Source organism: Oncorhynchus masou, unplaced genomic scaffold (assembly GCF_036934945.1).
Source record: "Oncorhynchus masou masou isolate Uvic2021 unplaced genomic scaffold, UVic_Omas_1.1 unplaced_scaffold_1114, whole genome shotgun sequence".
Classification (NCBI taxonomy): Eukaryota; Metazoa; Chordata; class Actinopteri; order Salmoniformes; family Salmonidae; genus Oncorhynchus; species Oncorhynchus masou.
The window spans coordinates 120,201-139,790 of NW_027000869.1; the positions used below are offsets into that span (position 1 = coordinate 120,201).

Consider the following 19,590-nt stretch of genomic DNA (forward strand, 5'->3'; position numbering starts at 1 on the left):
AGAGACAGTCATAAGAGATGGAGGGATAAGACACATCAGAACAGAGACAGTCATAAGAGCTGGAGGGGGATAAGACACATCAGAACAGAGACAGTCATAAGAGATGGAGGGAGATAAGACACATCAGAACAGAGACAGTCATAAGAGATGGAGGGATAAGACACATCAGAACAGAGACAGTCATAAGAGCTGGAGGGGGATAAGACACATCAGAACAGAGACAGTCATAAGAGATGGAGGGGGATAAGACACATCAGAACAGAGACAGTCATAAGAGATGGAGGGGATAAGACACATCAGAACAGAGACAGTCATAAGAGCTGGAGGAGGATAAGACACATCAGAACAGAGACAGTCATAAGAGATGGAGGGGGATAAGACACATCAGAACAGAGACAGTCATAAGAGCTGGAGGGAGATAAGACACATCAGAACAGAGACAGTCATAAGAGATGGAGGGGGATAAGACACATCAGAACAGAGACAGTCAGTCATAAGAGCTGGAGGGGGATAAGACACATCAGAACAGAGACAGTCATAAGAGCTGGAGGGAGATAAGACACATCAGAACAGAGACAGTCATAAGAGCTGGAGGGGATAAGACACATCAGAACAGAGACAGTCATAAGAGCTGGAGGGAGATAAGACACATCAGAACAGAGACAGTCATAAGAGATGGAGGGGGATAAGACACATCAGAACAGAGACAGTCATAAGAGCTGGAGGGGATAAGACACATCAGAACAGAGACAGTCATAAGAGATGGAGGGATAAGACACATCAGAACAGACAGTCATAAGAGATGTAGGGAGATAAGACACATCAGAACAGAGACAGTCATAAGAGATGGAGGGATAAGACACATCAGAACAGAGACAGTCATAAGAGCTGGAGGGGGATAAGACACATCAGAACAGAGACAGTCATAAGAGATGGGGGAGATAAGACACATCAGAACAGAGACAGTCATAAGAGCTGGAGGGGGGAGGGATAAGACACATCAGAACAGAGACAGTCATAAGAGCTGGAGGGAGATAAGACACATCAGAACAGAGACAGTCATAAGAGATGGAGGGGATAAGACACATCAGAACAGAGACAGTCATAAGAGCTGGAGGGGATAAGACACATCAGAACAGAGACAGTCATAAGAGATGGAGGGATAAGACACATCAGAACAGACAGTCATAAGAGATGTAGGGAGATAAGACACATCAGAACAGAGACAGTCATAAGAGATGTAGGGATAAGACACATCAGAACAGAGACAGTCATAAGAGCTGGAGGGGGATAAGACACATCGAAACAGAGACAGTCATAAGAGATGGGGGGATAAGACACATCAGAACAGAGACAGTCATAAGAGCTGGAGGGGGATAAGACACATCAGAACAGAGACAGTCATAAGAGATGGAGGGATAAGACACATCAGAACAGACAGTCATAAGAGATGTAGGGAGATAAGACACATCAGAACAGAGACAGTCATAAGAGATGTAGGGATAAGACACATCAGAACAGAGACAGTCATAAGAGCTGGAGGGGGATAAGACACATCAGAACAGAGACAGTCATAAGAGATGGGGGATAAGACACATCAGAACAGAGACAGTCATAAGAGCTGGAGGGATAAGACACATCAGAACAGAGACAGTCATAAGAGATGGAGGGGGATAAGACACATCAGAACAGAGACAGTCATAAGAGATGGAGGGATAAGACACATCAGAACAGAGACAGTCATAAGAGCTGGAGGGGGATAAGACACATCAGAACAGAGACAGTCATAAGAGATGGAGGGGGATAAGACACATCAGAACAGAGACAGTCATAAGAGATGGAGGGGGATAAGACACATCAGAACAGAGACAGTCATAAGAGATGTAGGGATAAGACACATCAGAACAGAGACAGTCATAAGAGCTGGAGGGGGATAAGACACATCAGGACAGAGACAGTCATAAGAGATGTAGGGATAAGACACATCAGAACAGAGACAGTCATAAGAGCTGGAGGGGGATAAGACACATCAGAACAGAGACAGTCATAAGAGCTGGAGGGATAAGACACATCAGAACAGAGACAGTCATAATAGATGGAGGGATAAGACACATCAGAACAGAGATAGTCATAAGAGCTGGAGGGAGATAAGACACATCAGAACAGAGACAGTCATAAGAGCTGGAGGGGGATAAGACACATCAGAACAGAGACAGTCATAAGAGCTGGAGGGAGATAAGACACATCAGAACAGAGACAGTCATAAGAGATGGAGGGGGTCATAAGACACATCAGAACAGAGACAGTCATAAGAGCTGGAGGGGGATAAGACACATCAGAACAGAGACAGTCATAAGAGCTGGAGGGGAGATAAGACACATCAGAACAGAGACAGTCATAAGAGCTGGAGGGGGATAAGACACATCAGAACAGAGACAGTCATAAGAGCTGGAGGGAGATAAGACACATCAGAACAGAGACAGTCATAAGAGATGGAGGGGGATAAGATGTAGAGACACATCAGAACAGAGACAGTCATAAGAGCTGGAGGGGGATAAGACACATCAGAACAGAGACAGTCATAAGAGATGGAGGGATAAGACACATCAGAACAGACAGTCATAAGAGATGTAGGGAGATAAGACACATCAGAACAGAGACAGTCATAAGAGATGTAGGGATAAGACACATCAGAACAGAGACAGTCATAAGAGCTGGAGGGGATAAGACACATCAGAAACAGAGACAGTCATAAGAGATGGGGGGATAAGACACATCAGAACAGAGACAGTCATAAGAGCTGGAGGGGATAAGACACATCAGAACAGAGACAGTCATAAGAGATGGAGGGATAAGACACATCAGAACAGAGACAGTCATAAGAGATGTAGGGAGATAAGACACATCAGAACAGAGACAGTCATAAGAGATGTAGGGATAAGACACATCAGAACAGAGACAGTCATAAGAGCTGGAGGGGGATAAGACACATCAGAACAGAGACAGTCATAAGAGCTGGAGATAAGACACATCAGAACAGAGACAGATAAGAGATGGGGGGATAAGACACATCAGAACAGAGACAGTCATAAGAGCTGGAGGGATAAGACACATCAGAACAGAGACAGTCATAAGAGATGGAGGGGGATAAGACACATCAGAACAGAGACAGTCATAAGAGATGGAGGGATAAGACACATCAGAACAGAGACAGTCATAAGAGCTGGAGGGGGATAAGACACATCAGAACAGAGACAGTCATAAGAGATGGAGGGGATAAGACACATCAGAACAGAGACAGTCATAAGAGATGGAGGGGGATAAGACACATCAGAACAGAGACAGTCATAAGAGATGTAGGGATAAGACACATCAGAACAGAGACAGTCATAAGAGCTGGAGGGGATAAGACACATCAGAACAGAGACAGTCATAAGAGATGTAGGGATAAGACACATCAGAACAGAGACAGTCATAAGAGCTGGAGGGGGATAAGACACATCAGAACAGAGACAGTCATAAGAGCTGGAGGGATAAGACACATCAGAACAGAGACAGTCATAATAGATGGAGGGATAAGACACATCAGAACAGAGATAGTCATAAGAGCTGGAGGGAGATAAGACACATCAGAACAGAGACAGTCATAAGAGCTGGAGGGGGATAAGACACATCAGAACAGAGACAGTCATAAGAGATGGAGGGATAAGACACATCAGAACAGAGACAGTCATAAGAGATGTAGGGAGATAAGACACATCAGAACAGAGACAGTCATAAGAGATGTAGGGATAAGACACATCAGAACAGAGACAGTCATAAGAGCTGGAGGGGGATAAGACACATCAGAACAGAGACAGTCATAAGAGATGGAGGGATAAGACACATCAGAACAGAGACAGTCATAAGAGATGTAGGGATAAGACACATCAGAACAGAGACAGTCATAAGAGCTGGAGGGGGATAAGACACATCAGAACAGAGACAGTCATAAGAGATGGAGGGATAAGACACATCAGAACAGACAGTCATAAGAGATGTAGGGAGATAAGACACATCAGAACAGAGACAGTCATAAGAGCTGGAGGGATAAGACACATCAGAACAGAGACAGTCATAAGAGCTGGAGGGATAAGACACATCAGAACAGAGACAGTCATAAGAGATGTAGGGATAAGACACATCAGAACAGAGACAGTCATAAGAGCTGGAGGGGGATAAGACACATCAGAACAGAGACAGTCATAAGAGATGGAGGGATAAGACATCAGAACAGAGACAGTCATAAGAGATGGAGGGATAAGACACATCAGAACAGAGACAGTCATAAGAGATGTAGGGATAAGACACATCAGAACAGAGACAGTCATAAGAGCTGGAGGGAGATAAGACACATCAGAACAGAGACAGTCATAATAGATGTAGGGATAAGACATCAGAACAGAGACAGTCATAAGAGCTGGAGGGGGATAAGACACATCAGAACAGAGACAGTCATAATAGATGTAGGGATAAGACATCAGAACAGAGACAGTCATAATAGATGTAGGGATAAGACACATCAGAACAGAGACAGTCATAAGAGATGTAGGGATAAGACATCAGAACAGAGATAGTCATAAGAGATGGAGGGGGATAAGACACATCAGAACAGAGATAGTCATAAGAGATGGAGGGGGATAAGACACATCAGAACAGAGATAGTCATAAGAGATGGAGGGGGATAAGACACATCAGAACAGAGACAGTCATAATAGATGTAGGGATAAGACATCAGAACAGAGATAGTCATAAGAGATGGAGGGGGATAAGACACATCAGAACAGAGATAGTCATAAGAGATGGAGGGGGAAAAGACACATCAGAACAGAGACAGTCATAATAGATGTAGGGATAAGACATCAGAACAGAGACAGTCATAAGAGATGGAGGGGGATAAGACACATCAGAACAGAGACAGTCATAATAGATGTAGGGATAAGACATCAGAACAGAGACAGTCATAAGAGATGGAGGGATAAGACACATCAGAACAGAGACAGTCATAAGAGATGGAGGGATAAGACACATCAGAACAGAGACAGTCATAAGAGATGTAGGGATAAGACACATCAGAACAGAGACAGTCATAAGAGATGTAGGGATAAGACACATCAGAACAGAGACAGTCATAAGAGCTGGAGGGGGATAAGACACATCAGAACAGAGACAGTCATAAGAGATGTAGGGATAAGACACATCAGAACAGAGACAGTCATAAGAGTTGATCAAATTGATCAGAAATACAGTATAGACATTGTTAATGTTGTAAATCACTATTGTAGCTAGAAACTGCAGATTTTTAATGGAATATCTACATAGGCGTACAGAGGCCCATTATCAGCAACCATCACTCCTGTGTTCCAATGACATGCTGTGTTAGCTCATCCAAGTCTAGTTGATCATTAGAAAACCCGTTTGCAATTATGTTAGCACAGCTGGAAACTGTAGTGCTAATTAAAGAAGCAATAAAACTGGTCTTCTTTAGACTAGTTGAGTATCTGGAGCATCAGCATTTGTAGGTTCAATTACATGCTCAAACTGGCCAGAAACAATTAACTTTTTTTCTGAAACTCGTCAGTCTATTCTTGTTCTGAGAAATGAAGGCTATTCCATGCGAGAAATTGCCAACAAACTGAAGCTCTCGTACAATGCTGTGTACTACTCCCTTCACAGAACAGCGCAAATGGTCTCTAACCAGAATAGAAAGAGGAGTGGGAGGCCCCGGTGCACACATGAGCAAGAGGACAAGTACATTAGAGTGTCTAGTTTCAGAAACAAACGACTCACAAGTCCTCAGCTGGTAGCTTCATTAAATAGTACCCGCAAAACACCAGTCTCAACATCAACAGTGAAGAGGCGACTCCGGGATGCTGGCCTTCTAGGCAGAGTTGCAAAGAAAAAGCCATATCTCAGACTGGCCAATAAAAAGAAAAGATTAAGACACAGAAACTGGACAGAGGAAATAGAAGGCCAGCATCCCAGAGTTTCCTCTTCACTGTTGACGTGATATAGGTCAGTGATACATGTCTCTGATAGGTCAGTGATATAGGTCAGTGATACATGTCTGTGATAGGTCAGTGATATAGGTCAGTGATATAGGTCAGTGATACATGTCTGTGATAGGTCAGTGATACATGTCTGTGATAGGTCAGTGATACATGTCTGTGATAGGTCAGTGATAAAGGTCAGTGATATAGGTCAGTGATATAGGTCAGTGATATAGGTCAGTGATACATGTCTGTGATAGGTCAGTGATACATGTCTGTGATAGGTCAGTGATACATGTCTGTGATAGGTCAGTGATATAGGTCAGTGATATAGGTCAGTGATATAGGTCAGTGATATAGGTCAGTGATATACGTCAGTGATATACGTCAGTGATATATGTCTGTGATAGGTCAGTGATACATGTCTCTGATAGGTCAGTGATACATGTCAGTGATAGGTCAGTGATATACGTCAGTGATACATGTCTCTGATAGGTCAGTGATACATGTCAGTGATAGGTCAGTGATATAGGTCAGTGATATAGGTCAGTGATACATGTCTGTGATAGGTCAGTGATACATGGCTGTGATACATGTCAGTGATACAGGTCAGTGATACATGTCTGTGATACATGTCAGTGATATAGGTCAGTGATACATGTCAGTGATATAGGTAAGTGATATAGGTCAGTGATACATGTCAGTGATATAGGTCAGTGATATAGGTCAGTGATACATGTATGTGATAGGTCAGTGATATACGTCAGTGATATATGTCTGTGATAGGTCAGTGATACATGTCTCTGATAGGTCAGTGATACATGTCTTTGATAGGTCAGTGATACATGTCTGTGATAGGTCAGTGATATAGGTCAGTGATAGGTCAGTGATATATGTCTCTGATAGGTCAGTGATATACGTCAGTGATACATGTCTCTGATAGGTCAGTGATATAGGTCAGTGATACATGTCTGTGATAGGTCAGTGATACATGTCTGTGATAGGTCATTGATATAAGTCAGTGATATACGTCAGTGATATAGGTCAGTGATACATGTCTGTGATAGGTCAGTGATATAGGTCAGTGATATAGGTCAGTGATATACGTCAGTGATACATGTCTCTGATAGGTCAGTGATACATGTCTGTGATAGGTCAGTGATACATGTCTGTGATAGGTCAGTGATATAGGCCAGTGATATAGGTCAGTGATATAGGTCAGTGATATACGTCAGTGATATAGGTCAGTGATATAGGTCAGTGATATACGTCAGTGATATAGGTCAGTGATATATGTCTGTGATAGGTCAGTGATACATGTCTCTGATAGGTCAGTGATACATGTCAGTGATAGGTCAGTGATATAGGTCAGTGATATACGTCAGTGATACATGTCTCTGATAGGTCAGTGATATAGGTCAGTGATATAGGTCAGTGATACATGTCTGTGATAGGTCAGTGATATATGTCTGTGATAGGTCAGTGATATAGGTCAGTGATATAGGTCAGTGATATAGGTCAGTAATATACATCTGTGATAGGTCAGTGATATAGGTCAGTGATATACGTCAGTGATATATATCTCTGATAGGTCAGTGATATAGGTCAGTGATATAGGTCAATGATACAGGTCGGTAGTAGCTCAGTGATATATGTCAGTGATATAGGTCAGTGATAGCTCAGTGATATAAGTCAGTGATATAGCTCCGTGATATAAGTCAGTGATATAGGTCAGTGATAGCTCAGAGGCATATGTCAGTGATAGCTCAGTGATAGGTCAGTGATAGCTCAGAGGTATAGGTCAGTGATAGCTCAGTGATATATGTCAGTGATATAGGTCAGTGATAGCTCAGTGATATATGTCAGTGATATAGGTCAGTGATAGCTCAGTGATATAGGTCAGTGATATAGGTCAGTGATAGCTCGGTCATATATGTCAGTAACAGCTCAGTGATATATGTCAGTGATACATGTCAGTGATACAGGTCAGTGATACATGTATCTGATAGGTCAGTGATACAGGTCAGTGATACATGTCTCTGATAGGTCAGTGATGTAGGTCAGTGATACGTGTCAGTGATACATGTCAGTGATATAGGTCAGTGATACATGTATCTGATAGGTCAGTGATATAGATCAGTGATATAGGTCAGTGATAGGTCAGTGATAGGTCAGTGATACATGTCTCTGATAGGTCAGTGATATAGGTCAGTGATATAGGTCAGTGATACATGTCTCTGATAGGTCAGTGATACAGGTCAGTGATATAGGTCAGTGATACATGTATCTGATAGGTCAGTGATACAGGTCAGTGATATAGGTCAGTGATATAGGTCAGTGATAGGTCAGTGATAGGTCAGTGATACATGTCTCTGATAGGTCAGTGATATATGTCAGTGATAGGTCAGTGATACATGTCTCTGATAGGTCAGTGATACATGTCAGTGATATAGGTCAGTGGTATAGGTCAGTGAAATAGGTCAGTGATACATGTCTCTGATAGGTCAGTGATATATGTCAGTGATAGGTCAGGAACAGATATAGGCCAGTGATATAGGTCAGTGATATAGGCCAGTGATATAGGTCAGTGATACATGTCTCTGATAGGTCAGTGATACATGTCTCTGATAGGTCAGTGATACATGTCAGTGTTATGTCAATGACCAGGATTCCTGGAAAAGCTGTGAACTCTGGGAAAGTTGTCAGAGCCCTAGTCAGTGGTACGGTTAAGGCTGCACCTACTGGATGTATCGGTTCAGTTCCTGTTTACTGCAGCGTGACCAGTGGTAGCGATGGAAGGCTGCCTGGACCAGCGGTGCCATGATACTCCCCATGCTGGTCTCGTCAGAACAACGATTCCCCTGTCCGTCATGTTCCATACCTAACCTGTTGAAATGGTACCTGAGTTATTGATGAGCAAAACACAGTATTATAACACAAAGCCTGTGTCTGAAATGACCCTCTATTCCCTATATAGGGCACTACTGTTGACTCTCTATTCCCTATATAGGGCACTACTGTTGACTCTCTATTCCCTATATAGGGCTCTACTGTTGACTCTCTATTCCCTATATAGGGCACTACTGTTGACTCTCTATTCCCTATATAGGGCTCTACTGTTGACTCTCTATTCCCTATATAGGGCACTACTGTTGACTCTCTATTCCCTATATAGGGCACTACTGTTGACTCTCTGTTCCCTATATAGGGCACTACTGTTGACTCTCTATTCCCTATATAGGGCACTACTGTTGACTCTATTCCCTATATAGGGCACTACTGTTGACTCTCTATTCCCTATATAGGGCACTACTGTTGACTCTCTATTCCCTATATAGGGCACTACTGTTGACTCTATTCCCTATATAGGGCACTACTGTTGACTCTCTATTCCCTATATAGGGCTCTACTGTTGACTCTCTATTCTCTATATAGGGCACTGCTGTTGACTCTATTCCCTATATAGGGCACTACGGTTGACAATTGCTCATTGGCCTCAGATCAAAAGTGATGCACTATAAAGGGAATATGGTGCGGTTTAGTACCTAGACAAATTTCTCTGTGCTTAGGAACACTTACGATACTTCTTATAATTATGTAATGATCCTGGCTAAACTAAGTGGAGCAGCAGCTCTAATGTAATGGTCCTGGCTAGACTAAGTGGAGCAGCAGCTCTAATGTAATGGTCCTGGCTAAACTAAGTGGAGCAGCAGCTCTAATGTAATGGTCCTGGCTAGACTAAGTGGAGCAGCAGCTCTAATGTAATGGTCCTGGCTAGACTAAGTGGAGCAGCAGCTCTAATGTAATGGTCCTGGCTAGACTAAGTGGAGCAGCAGCTCTAATGTAATGGTCCTGGCTAGACTAAGTGGAGCAGCAGCTCTAATGTAATGGTCCTGGCTAGACTAAGTGGAGCAGCAGCTCTAATGTAATGGTCCTGGCTAGACTAAGTGGAGCAGCAGCTCTAATGTAATGGTCCTGGCTAGACTAAGTGGAGCAGCAGCTCTAATGTAATGGTCCTGGCTAGACTAAGTGGAGCAGCAGCTCTAATGTAATGGTCCTGGCTAGACTAAGTGGAGTAGCAGCTCTAATGTAATGGTCCTGGCTAGACGAAGTATAGCAGCAGCTCTAATGTAATGGCCCTGGCTAGACTAAGTGGAGCAGCAGCTCTAATGTAATGGTCCTGGCTAGACTAAGTAGAGCAGCAGCTCTAATGTAATGGTCCTGGCTAGACTAAGTGGAGCAGCTGCTCTAATGTAATGGTCCTGGCTAGACTAAGTGGAGCAGCAGTTCTAATGTAATGGTCCTGGCTAGACTAAGTGGAGCAGCAGCTCATAAATATACAGTGCCTTGCGAAAGTATTCGGCCCCCTTGAACTTTGCGACCTTTTGCCACATTTCAGGCTTCAAACATAAAGATATAAAATTGTATTTTTTTGTGAAGAATCAACAACAAGTGGGACACAATCATGAAGTGGAACGACATTTATTGGATATTTCAAACTTTTTTAACAAATCAAAAACTGAAAAATTGGGCGTGCAAAATTATTCAGCCCCCTTAAGTTAATACTTTGTAGCGCCACCTTTTGCTGCGATTACAGCTGTAAGTCGCTTGGGGTATGTCTCTATCAGTTTTGCACATCGAGAGACTGAAATTCTTTCCCATTCCTCCTTGCAAAACAGCTCGAGCTGTGAGGTTGGATGGAGAGAATTTGTGAACAGCAGTTTTCAGTTCTTTCCACAGATTCTCGATTGGATTCAGGTCTGGACTTTGACTTGGCCATTCTATCACCTGGATATGTTTATTTTTTAACCATTCCATTGTAGATTTTGCTTTATGTTTTGGATCATTGTCTTGTTGGAAGACAAATCTCCGTCCCAGTCTCAGGTCTTTTGCAGACTCCATCAGGTTTTCTTCCAGAATGGTCCTGTATTTGGCTCCATCCATCTTCCCATCAATTTTAACCATCTTCCCTGTCCCTGCTGAAGAAAAGCAGGCCCAAACCATGATGCTGCCACCACCATGTTTGACAGTGGGTATGGTGTGTTCAGGGTGATGAGCTGTGTTGCTTTTACGTCAAACATAACGTGACCAGAGCACCTTCTTCCACATGTTTGGTGTGTCTCCCAGGTGGCTTGTGGCAAACTTTAAACTACACTTTTTATGGATATCTTTAAGAAATGGCTTTCTTCTTGCCACTCTTCCATAAAGGCCAGATTTGTGCAATATACAACTGATTGTTGTCCTATGGACAGTCTCCCACCTCAGCTGCAGTTCATCCAGAGTGATCATGGGCCTCTTGGCTGCATCTCTGATCAGTCTTCTCCTTGTATGAGCTGAAAGTTTAGAGGGACGGCCAGGTCTTGGTAGATTTGCAGTGGTCTGATACTCCTTCCATTTCAATATTATCGCTTGCACAGTGCTCCTTGGGATGTTTAAAGCTTGGGAAATCTTTTTGTATCCAAATCCGGCTTTAAACTTCTTCACAACAGTATCTTGGACCTGCCTGGTGTGTTCCTTGTTCTTCATGATGCTCTCTGCGCTTTTAACGGACCTCTGAGACTATCACAGTGCAGGTGCATTTATACGGAGACTTGATTACACACAGGTGGATTGTATTTATCATAATTGGTCATTTAGGTCAACATTGGATCATTCAGAGATCCTCACTGAACTTCTGGAGAGAGTTTGCTGCACTGAAAGTAAAGGGGCTGAATAATTTTGCATGCCCAATTTTTCAGTTTTTGATTTGTTAAAAAAGTTTGAAATATCCAATAAATGTCGTTCCACTTCATGATTGTGTCCCACTTGTTGTTGATTCTTCACAAAAAAATACAGTTTTATATCTTTATGTTTGAAGCCTGAAATGTGGCAAAAGGTCGCAAAGTTCAAGGGGGCCGAATACTTTCGCAAGGCACTGTATATATATAGTAACAGTAACAGGAAAGTCAAAACTAACAGCAAGGTGGATTTACAGTCTGTGTAATTCAGTCAATGTGTAATTCAGTCAAAAAGTAATTCAGTCAATGTGTAATTCAGTCAACGTGTAATTCAGTCAACGTGTAATTCAGTCAACGTGTAATTCAGTCAACGTGTAATTCAGTCAACGTGTAATTCAGTCAACGTGTAATTCAGTCAACGTGTAATTCAGTCAACGTGTAATTCAGTCAACGTGTAATTCAGTCAACGTGTAATTCAGTCAACGTGTAATTCAGTCAATGTGTAATTCAGTCAACGTGTAATTCAGTCAACGTGTAATTCAGTCAACGTGTAATTCAGTCAACGTGTAATTCAGTCAACGTGTAATTCAGTCAATGTATAATTGGAAAAGCAGTCACACATATAGTTGTTGCAGGTTAATTATTCGATGATAAACTTGAAAGAAAATAACTAGGATTCCAATTGACTTCCTGAATAGACCGACAGGAAATGCAAATCGCCCCCCATCTGGAGTGTGTCTAAGTTCTGTGTTTACCAGCTGTGTCCATGTTTCTGTTCCCAATGGCAGCCTACTTCCCTTGCAGTGCAGAGAACCCCCCCCCACACACACACACACACACACGCAGCGCTTTGCTTGTATTCCTTTAATTTCTTCAAGCTATGGGGCTCATAGGTCCCGTAGGACCCTGGTCAACAGTAGTGAACACAGGGGAGGAGGGCGCCACTAGGGACAACAATAGTGAACAACAGGGAAGAGGGTGCCACTTGGGTCAACAGTAGTGAACAACAGGGAAGAGGGCGCCACTTGGGACAACAGTAGTGAACAACAGGGAAGAGGGTGCCACTTGGGACAACAGTAGTGAACAACAGGGAAGAGGGCGCCACTTGGGACAACAGTAGTGAACAACAGGGAAGAGGGTGCCACTTGGGTCAACAGTAGTGAACAACAGGGAAGAGGGCGCCACTTGGGACAACAGTAGTGAACAACAGGGAAGAGGGTGCCACTTGGGTCAACAGTAGTGAACAACAGGGAAGAGGGTGCCACTTGGGTCAACAGTAGTGAACAACAGGGAAGAGGGTGCCACTTGGGACAACAGTAGTGAACAACAGGGAAGAGGGTGCCACTTGGGTCAACAGTAGTGAACAACAGGGAAGAGGGTGCCACTTGGGTCAACAGTAGTGAACAACAGGGAAGAGGGTGCCACTTGGGTCAACAGTAGTGAACAACAGGGAAGAGGGTGCCACTTGGGTCAACAGTAGTGAACAACAGGGAAGAGGGCGCCACTTGGCAACAGTAGTGAACAACAGGGAAGAGGGTGCAACTTGGGACAACAGTAGTGAACAACAGGGAAGAGGGTGCCACTTGGGTCAACAGTAGTGAACAACAGGGAAGAGGGTGCCACTTGGGTCAACAGTAGTGAACAACAGGGAAGAGGGTGCCACTTGGGTCAACAGTAGTGAACAACAGGGAAGAGGGTGCCACTTGGGTCAACAGTAGTGAACAACAGGGAAGAGGGCGCCACTTGGCAACAGTAGTGAACAACAGGGAAGAGGGTGCAACTAGGGACAACAGTAGTGAACAACAGGGAAGAGGGTGCCACTTGGGTCAACAGTAGTGAACAACAGGGAAGAGGGTGCCACTTGGGTCAACAGTAGTGAACAACAGGGAAGAGGGTGCCACTTGGGTCAACAGTAGTGAACAACAGGGAAGAGGGCGCCACTTGGGTCAACAGTAGTGAACAACAGGGAAGAGGGCGCCACTTGGGACAACAGTAGTGAACAATAGGGAAGAGGGCGCCACTTGGGACAACAGTAGTGAACAACAGGGAAGAGGGCGCCACTTGGGACAACAGTAGTGGACAACAGGGAAGAGGGCGCCACTTGGGACAACAGTAGTGAACAACAGGGAAGAGGGTGCCACTTGGGACAACAGTAGTGAACAACAGGGAAGAGGGTGCCACTTGGGACAACAGTAGTGAACAACAGGGAAGAGGGCGCCACTTGGGACAACAGTAGTGAACAACAGGGAAGAGGGCGCCACTTGGGACAACAGTAGTGAACAACAGGGAAGAGGGCGCCACTTGGGTCAACAGTAGTGTACAACAGGGAAGAGGGTGCCACTTGGGTCAACAGTAGTGAACAACAGGGAAGAGGGCGCCACTTGGGACAACAGTAGTGAACAACAGGGAAGAGGGCGCCACTTGGGTCAACAGTAGTGAACAACAGGGAAGAGGGCGCCACTTGGGACAACAGTAGTGAACAACAGGGAAGAGGGCGCCACTTGGGACAACAGTAGTGAACAACAGGGAAGAGGGTGCCACTTGGGTCAACAGTAGTGAACAACAGGGAAGAGGGTGCCACTTGGGTCAACAGTAGTGAACAACAGGGAAGAGGGCACCACTTGGGACAACAGTAGTGAACAACAGGGAAGAGGGCGCCACTTGGGACAACAGTAGTGAACAACAGGGAAGAGGGAGCCACTTGGGACAACAGTAGTGAACAACAGGGAAGAGGGCGCCACTTGGGTCAACAGTAGTGAACAACAGGGAAGAGGGCGCCACTTGGGACAACAGTAGTGAACAACAGGGAAGAGGGCGCCACTTGGGACGACAGTAGTGAACAACAGGGAAGAGGGCGCCACTTGGGACAACAGTAGTGAACAACAGGGAAGAGGGTGCCACTTGGATCAACAGTAGTGAACAACTGGGAAGAGGGTGTCACTTGGGTCAACAGTAGTGAACAACAGGGAGGAGGGTGCCACTTGGGACAACAGTAGGGAACAACAGGGAAGAGGGCGCCACTTGGGACAACAGTAGTGAACAACATGGAAGAGGGTGCCACTTGGGACAACAGTAGTGAACAACAGGGAACAGGGTGCCACTTGGGTCAACAGTAGTGAACAACAGGGAAGAGGGTGCCACTTGGGTCAACAGTAGTGAACAACAGGGAAGAGGGCGCCACTTGGGTCAACAGTAGTGAACAACAGGGAAGAGGGTGCCACTTGGGTCAACAGTAGTGAACAACAGGGAAGAGGGCGCCACTTGGGTCAACAGTAGTGAACAACAGGGAAGAGGGTGCCACTTGGGTCAACAGTAGTGAACAACAGGGAAGAGGGCGCCACTTGGGACAACAGTAGTGTATTTACAGGGAAGAGGGCGCCACTTGGGACAACAGTAGTGAACAACAGGGAAGAGGGTGCCACTTGGGTCAACAGTAGTGAACAACAGGGAAGAGGGCGCCACTTGGGTCAACAGTAGTGAACAACAGGGAACAGGGTGCCACTTGGGTCAACAGTAGTGAACAACAGGGAGGAGGGCGCCACTTGGGACAACAGTAGTGAACAACAGGGAAGAGGGCGCCACTTGGGTCAACAGTAGTGAACAACAGGGAAGAGGGCGCCACTTGGGTCAACAGTAGTGAACAACAGGGAAGAGGGTGCCACTTGGGTCAACAGTAGTGAACAACAGGGAAGAGGGCGCCACTTGGGACAACAGTAGTGAACAACAGGGAAGAGGGCGCCACTTGGGACAACAGTAGTGAACAACAGGGAAGAGGGTGCCACTTGGGTCAACAGTAGTGAACAACAGGGAAGAGGGTGCCACTTGGGTCAACAGTAGTGAACAACAGGGAAGAGGGTGCCACTTGGGTCAACAGTAGTGAACAACAGGGAAGAGGGCGCCACTTGGGACAACAGTAGTGAACAACAGGGAAGAGGGTGCCACTTGGGTCAACAGTAGTGAACAACAGGGAAGAGGGCGCCACTTGGGACAACAGTAGTGAACAACAGGGAAGAGGGCGCCACTTGGGTCAACAGTAGTGAACAACAGGGAAGAGGGTGCCACTTGGGACAACAGTAGTGAACAACAGGGAAGAGGGCGCCACTTGTGACGCAGCCTGTGTGCTGCGATGACTTACACATGTCCGGTCTCGTGCGCCACCACGAAGGCCGAGGAGAATCCATCCTCGTGGTTCAGAGTGCAGCTCCTCAGAGGGTGGCACATGCCTGTCACCGGGGCGTAACCTAGGCAACACAGATCACACACACACACACACGGGCACTGATAACAAACCGCTAGGCAGAGATGAAGGGTTGTAATGGCTGTTACATCACACCTGGGTTCAAATACTACTTGAAACCATTTGAAATACTTCAGCTGGGCTTGATTGAGCATGCCTGGCGCTATGGAACCAATGGAATAGATGCACAAGCACAAAACTCCGCCCACCTGGCACTCCAGGCAGACTAAACGTGGTGCTTAAAGTATTAGAATTAAAAGCAAATATTACTTTAACCCAGGTCTGGGTACATATGCCTCTCTCAGGCTCTGATCAAACCACGGTTATGATGATGTGGTAGGGATGGATTAAGGTGAGACTAGGTCGGCCTGCTTTTAGATGTCTGTCTGTGTTTCGGGAGACGTCTTCAATACCAATGTATCTAGTAAATCATACATAAATCAAACATTAATATCTTGATCAGTGGTCGACTTCAAATCAAATCAAAATCTAATTTATTTATTTATATATATTATATATATATATTATTATATGTACAGCACTTCATCGACAGGGAGGCCAATTAAAGAACACATTTCTAGTTGCAACGACAACCGGTCAAGAGGCATATAAAGTATCTATTGCATTTTGCAATAGTTTTGTGTACATGTGAAATAGCAGGTATATTCTCCTGGTACCTCTAGTTGTCAGAATTCTCAGAATGCACGCACATGTTTACAGGTAGGAGTTGTGTAAACAAAGCTACTGCGTCAACATTGCTGCTAACACGGGATGTTGGATTGACTTCAGCTCTAAGTGTTCTTTGTGTGTTTTTTTTTTTTTTTTTTACATAAGAGAAAATGATGAATTATTCCAACAGAGCCAATGCTATTATAATTATAGTGTCTGACATATACCTACTGCAATTAACAAAGAACTACTAATTGGAATACAAATCAGAACAACGAATGTGGAAATGAACACAGATTACTGTATATAAAGCATGTCGTCTTCATGTGTGGCTCAGTCCCAAATGCCACCCTGTTCCCTATATAGTACACTCCTTTTGACCAGGGACCATAGTGCGCATCATAGGGAATAGTGTGCCATCTGGGACAGATGCACATGAAGAAGACTTGCTTTATAGTCTCTGTTCCATTTCCATAGTGGTTGTTCTGATTTGTGTCCAATGAGCAGTTTGTTGTTGATAGCAGTAAGTACACCTCTCTGTTGTTAGCTGATACGTGCTGCTGAACAGATGAGTAAAATACCCTTTAAAAATATACTGTGTCAATAATCAGGAAATGCCTCAAGGCAGGAAATGATGCTACGATACAAAATTGAAAAATTGTCAAACTTTGAGAAAGGCCTGAAGATTTTGTCTGTGTACTTGCTTGTGTCTACATTCCTCCTCTATCTACTGAAATAGACAGTAAGCTTGAAAGCATTTTGTTAAACGCAGCACAGACAGACCAACACAAGCTTGTTATTAAAACCAAACACAACCGTATAATATAACCCAACAATACAGTAATGACACATATTTAAACACAAAGCACAAAGGACACATGAATACAATACTATATACTATAAATAACTACTATACTATACATACGCACTATACTATATACTATACATAAGTGCTATACTGTATACTATGTATAAAACTACTATACACTATAAATAACTACTATACTATATATAACTACTATACTATACATAGGTACTACACTATATACTATACATAAGTGCTATACTGTATACTATATATAAAACCACTATACACTATATATAACTACTATACTATATATTAACTACTATATTATATACTATATATAACTTCTATACTACATACTAACTACTATACACTACATATAACTACTATACTATATACTTACTACTATACTATACATAACTACTATACTGTACATAACTACTATACACTATATATAACTACTATACTATATACTTACTACTATACTATACACTTACTACTAAACTATACATAACTACTATACTATACATTACATTTACATTTAAGTCATTTAGCAGACGCTCTTATCCAGACAGATATTACATAACTACTATACTATACACTTACTACTATACCCACACATAACTACTATACCCTATATATAACTACTATACTATACATAACTACTATATACTATATATAACTACTATACTATATACTTAATACTATACTATACACTTACTACTATACTATACATAACTACTCCACACTATATATAACTACTATATTATACATAACTACTATACTATACATAACTACTATACTATACACTTACTACTATACTATACATAACTACTATACTATACATAACTACTATACACTATACATAACGACTATACTATACATAACTACTATACACTATATATAACTACTATACTATACATAACTACTATACTATACATAACTACTATACACTATATATAACTACTATACTATACATGACTACTATACTATACATAACTACTATACTCGATCAAGAGATGTGCAGCGATCCAGATGAGCTGAGCGTTTTGTTTGGTTCAAATGGGGGTTTGTTGCTGAAACAAATGGTCCTGCTCTCTGACCATGTGAAGACCATGGTTATGTTATGGCATGCAGGTAAAAAGTAGAAAATGCAGACACAGACAGATATTGATGATCGGGGCTGCTTCAGTTGGCCATGTCCCAAATGCCAATCTATTCCCTATATAGAGGACTACTTTTTTTGGACTAGAGCTCTATTGGCCCTGGTCCAAAGTAGTGAACTACATAGTGAATGGAGTACCATTTGGGACACGTACTATAATGGTGATGAGCTAGAACCTAGTTGCAATGATGTCACAATAGCCAGATTTGAACCAGTTCTGGTTGTAATGTGGTTGTAATGGCGTTATTTCATCTAGCTCTGCATAATGGCAAAGAACTACAAGGAACATGGTGGCATCCTATGGTTATGTAGTTCTATCAGATGGTCAGATGGTTATGTTATAATGGTTATGTAGTTATGTTATAATGGTTATGTAGTTGCTATAATGGTTATGTAGTTATGTTATAATGGTTATGTAGTTATATCAGATGGTTATGTTATAATGGTTATGTAGTTATGTTATAATGGTTATGTAGTTATGTTATAATGGTTATGTAGCTATATCAGATGGTTATGTTAAAATGGTTATGTAGTTATATCAGATGGTTATGTTATAATGGTTATATAGTTATATCAGATGGTTATGTTATAATGGTTATGTAGTTATATCAGATGGTTTATGTTATAATGGTTATGTAGTTCTATCAGATGGTCATGTTATAATGGTTATGTAGTTATATCAGATGGTTATGTTATAATGGTTATGTAGTTATATCAGATGGTCAGATGTTATGTTATAATGGTTATGTAGTTATATCAGATGGTTATGTTATAATGGTTATGTAGTTAATATATATAATGGTTATGTAGTTATATCAGATCGTTAGATGGTTATGTTATAATGGTTATGTAGTTATATCAGATGGTCATGTTATAATGGTTATGTAGTTCTATCAGATGGTCAGATGTTATGTTATAATGGTTATGTAGTTATATCAGATGGTTATGTTATAATGGTTATGTAGTTA

General features: G+C 42.8%; 1 pseudogene; it reads right to left on the reverse strand.

Annotated features, from left to right (window-relative positions):
• The window catches only part of LOC135529195 (A disintegrin and metalloproteinase with thrombospondin motifs 14-like), a 132,241-nt pseudogene that overhangs the window by 48,239 nt on the left and 64,412 nt on the right, over window positions 1–19,590 (reverse strand).